The 4,419-nt window shown below is 34.0% G+C and overlaps 1 non-coding gene across 1 annotated transcript; it reads left to right on the top strand.

Annotated features, from left to right (window-relative positions):
- Positions 1-4,019: 4,019 nt before the first annotated feature.
- Positions 4,020-4,126, top strand: LOC141515628 (U6 spliceosomal RNA). Its single transcript, XR_012476391.1, has one exon. It is a non-coding gene; the product is annotated as a U6 spliceosomal RNA (small nuclear RNA).
- Positions 4,127-4,419: the final 293 nt, after the last annotated feature.

The following is a 4,419-nucleotide window of genomic DNA, read 5'->3' as shown; positions in this document are numbered from 1 at the left end:
TTATCTATTTATCTTCTATCAATCTATCTATCCATTTTTTTTTGTCAAGAACTCTTCCTCTATCCATAAGTGTGAAAATCATCTCCTTTACCCGCTCCTCTAATAGTGTATGATATATCTTTTTCAACTGAAATTATGTGTCCATTTTAAAGTTATTGTGGTGTATGGTGTTAGATGTTGGTCAAAACCTAATTTCTGCCACACTGATTTTCAACTTTCCCAATATTTTCTTTTCTTTGAATAGAGTCCTTTTTTCAGTATTTGCAATTCTTGGGTTTCTCATATAAATGCTATTCTATTTATTGGGTTTTATGAAAGTATTCTTTTTCCACTAATCAAATTTTCTATTTTTTTAGTCAATATAAAATAGTTTTATTGATTACTATTTTGTAATTTAGTTAGAAGTCACTTAGTACTGGTAGGTCCTTTTCCTTGCTACTTTTAAAATTATTTCTATTAAGATTCTTGATCCTTTGTTCCTCCAGATGAATTTTGTTATTTTTCAGGTTCTAAAAATGAGCCCTTTGTTATGTTTGATCCTTGTAACACAGAATAATAAATTTTAGTAGTATTATTATTTTTACTATAATCGCATGACCTAATGATGAACTCTCATGCTAAAAATTTAGATTTTTCTTTACTACCATAAAAATATTTTATAGTTATATTCATATATTTCCTATGTATGTCTTGTTATGTGTGCTCCCAATAGTTTAGACATTGTTTATTTTGAAAATAATTTCTGTTTCTAGCTCCTTCTAGGATTGGTTTGGTTTTCTTTTGGTAATTCACAGAAATTTTGTGATTTATGTGGGTTTATTTCATATCTTCCTCCTTGGTTGAAGGTATTAGTTCTATTTAATTTTAAACTGAATATCTAGGATTCTCTAAGAAAACTGTCATGCCATCTATATAAGGTGATAATTTTGTTTTCTCTCTGCTTAAATTTATTCTTTCAATTTATTTTTCTTGGCTTATTGTTATAGTTAGCATTTCAAAAACTATCAAATAGTAGTGGTCACAATGAAATGTTACTAGAAAAATGATCTGCCATTTCTTCATTATAGAGAAGGCTAACTTAACTTTAGATAAATTTAATTGATCATATTAAAAATGGTCAATTTATTCATATGATTTAAATTTTTTTTTAGGTTTTTGCAAGGCAGTGGGGTTAAGTGACTTGCCCAAGGTCACACAGCTAGGTAATTATTAAGTGTCTTAGGCCAGATTTAAACTCAGGTACTCCTGACTCCAGGGCCAGTGCTCTATCCACTCTGCCACTTAACCACCCTAAGTTTTTTTTTAATGTAAATAGACTTGATATTTTAAAACATTTTTCTGTATCAATTGACATAGTCAGGTGATACTTTTGTTGTCAATATTAATATGAAATATTATGTTTATAGCTTTTGTGATGTTTGAAACCTGTTTACATAAACTGATTCTGCTTTTGTTGGCAGAATTTCTCTTCTAGAGTATGATTTCTGATTATCTTTATATGTGGTTCTGCATTGGATGAAAAAAAAGCATACTCTTTTAATTTCTTGATCATTATTTGATCTGGTGATATTTTTTAGACTTTCGCTAACATACTTGTGGGAGAACTAGATTTCTCTGTGATCTTTCATCTTTCCTTCTTAACCAGGAATATCCTCTTAAGTCTCTTCTCTCTGTATTTTGATTTCTCTCGGTGAAAGAGGATACAAAATCCTTTATCTCTATGTTCAGTCTCCTTCCAATTATGACAATCTATTCTGAATGACAGTTAAATTTCCTGTCTATACCTGGATAACAACTGAACACCTTCCTTCTCAGCTAAAAACCTTGTCTTATACCCCACAAATTGAGATCATTCACTCATAGCTCTTTCTTTCCTTTTCCTCTTCTCACATCACTTGAATATCTCCCTCATCATCTCATCCTTCATTCCTTAATTCACCTGACATGATAGCTCTTCTTCTGCCCTATCATCTCCACCAGACAAAGTTACCTTTGTCACCTAGTCATTTCTGTACTGTCTACCAATATGTCTCCCTATTTCTTAAAAAGATTTCTCTTGAACAGACCATGCTAATAGCTATCATCCAATATCTCTATACACAGTTTATGTTCCCCTTCCTCCTCTCACATATTTTTTAACCCTTCTTCAGTTTAGTCAGCAATCTCATCATTAGCTAAAACTACTCTGCCCAAAATTACCAGTGATCTTTTGATTGCCAAAATGGATGACCTTTTCTCAATCTTCCTTCTTGAACTTGTGGCAGCTTTTGACACTCCTGGAATCTCTCTCCTCTTTAGGTTTCCTGACATAGTTCTCATCTAATTTCTCCTATCTGACTACTCCTTCTTAGACTCCCTTACTGGATCATCTTCTAGGTCATACTAACTGTGAGTGTCTGCCAGAACTCTATTCTGATTTTTCTTTTCTTCTCTTATATCATTTTGCTTGATGTTCTCTTCAACTCACATGAATTCAATGATTATTTCTTTATAGATGATGCTTAGATCTGCTTATCCCTAGCTCTAAACATTATTCTGATTTTAGTTCTTGTATCTGTAATTGCCAATCAGTAATCTCAAACTCAGCATGTCCCACACAGAACTCATTGTCTTTTCCTGAAAACCTTTCCAGTCCCACCATCCTTCTTGGCCTTCTACTGTTAGTGCCTTCCCTCTGAGATTACCTCTCCATTTACCCTACATATATCTTGTACATATTTGTATACCATCTTCTTGAGGGAAGGGGTGGTATTTTTGCCATTCTTTGTATCCCCAATATTTGGTACATTGTAAGCCTCTTGATTAATTGACTTATAGTTACAAAAAGTAGTAGTCATCTTAACTACCTGTGTAATTGTCCTCAAAACATTAAACATAAACCAAAACAGGACAACAGCCTGATCCAGGACCCTATACAGCAGGATTCTGGGAGAAAAACTACCTACTTCACAATTGCCTGAAAGTAACCTAATGCTCACATTGGTTTCTTCAGCTACTCCTTGTCAACTCTGATCTTTTGATTTATCCAGCTTATTTACAGATCCAAATCCTAGATTCCTAGAGCTCCAGAATTGTGAAAGACCATAGAGATTAGATCTAGTTTTATTATTGAGACTCAGAGAACTGGACTTCCCCTTAGAGTGGCAGACCAACGTTAGTACTTACCCCTTCTTTTTTTTTTTTTAAGGTTTTTTGCAAGGCAAATGGGGTTCAGTAGCTTGCCCAAGGCCACACAGCTAGGTAATTATTAAATGTCTGAGACAGGATTTGAACCCAGGTACTCCTGACTCCAGGGCTAGTGCTTTATACACTGCACCACCTAGCCACCCTGTACTTATCCCTTCTAATAGCATTATTTCCATTTCTAAGCATTCCAATCTTTGGAGTGGAAATGGGAAAAGCTAAACAACAACAGTGATGAAACTGAATGTCATTTATATACTAACCTATGTGCTAAGGGCTTTGCAAATATGAGATCATCTGATCCTCACAACCATCCTGGAAGAAGAATAGGTGTGATTATCATCCACATTTTTCAATTGATAAAACTAAGGTAGACAGCAGTTGAGTGACTTGCTTAGATCACAGCATGACCAAATTTGAGAGTTGGGTCTTGCAGTTTATTCTCTAACTCAATTAGTGCTTCAATTACAGGACAAGGAGGGTTGACCTAGAAAGGTTAGATTTGTCCAGCTATAGGGAAGGTTTTTCTTGTTTTTGTTTTGTTTTGTTTTGTTTTTTAGGATTTTGCAAGGTAAATGGGGTTAAGTGGCTTGCCCAAGGCCACACAGCTAGAAAGATTTTTATTTATTTTGAGTTTTACAATTTCCCCCTCATTTTTGCTTCCCTACCCCCACCCCCACAGAAGACATTGTTAGGCTTCAAATTGTTTCCATGTTACACATATCATCAGTTGAATGTGATGAGAGAGAAATATCCTTAAGGAAGAAAAATAAAGTATAAAAGATAGCAAAATTACATAATAAGATAATGGGTTTTTTTCTAAATTGAAGGAAATAGTGCTCGCTTCGGCAGCTCATATACTAAAATTGGACCGATACAGAGAAGATTAGCATGGCCCCTGCGCAAGGATGACACTCAAATTCGTGAAGCGTTCCATATTTTTATGGTAATAACAGTTGTACTACTTATCTCACCAGATTATTGTGAAGAAAGTGCTTTGTAAGTCCTTAAAGGGCTATAAGATGAGGTAATATATATTTAAATGTATAGTTATTAGCCTTAATTAAATCTATATGAAAGATTTTTATTTAAAAAAATAAATTGAAGGAAATAGTCTTTAGCCTTTATTCAAATTCCACAATTCTTTCTCTGGATACAGATGGTGTTCTCCATTGCAGATAGCCCAGAATTGTCCCTGATTATTGCACTGAAGGAATGAGCAAGTCCATCAAGGAA

Source organism: Macrotis lagotis, chromosome 2 (genome assembly GCF_037893015.1).
Source record: "Macrotis lagotis isolate mMagLag1 chromosome 2, bilby.v1.9.chrom.fasta, whole genome shotgun sequence".
Classification (NCBI taxonomy): domain Eukaryota; kingdom Metazoa; phylum Chordata; class Mammalia; order Peramelemorphia; family Peramelidae; genus Macrotis; species Macrotis lagotis.
This window is presented reverse-complemented; position numbering and strand designations above follow the sequence as displayed.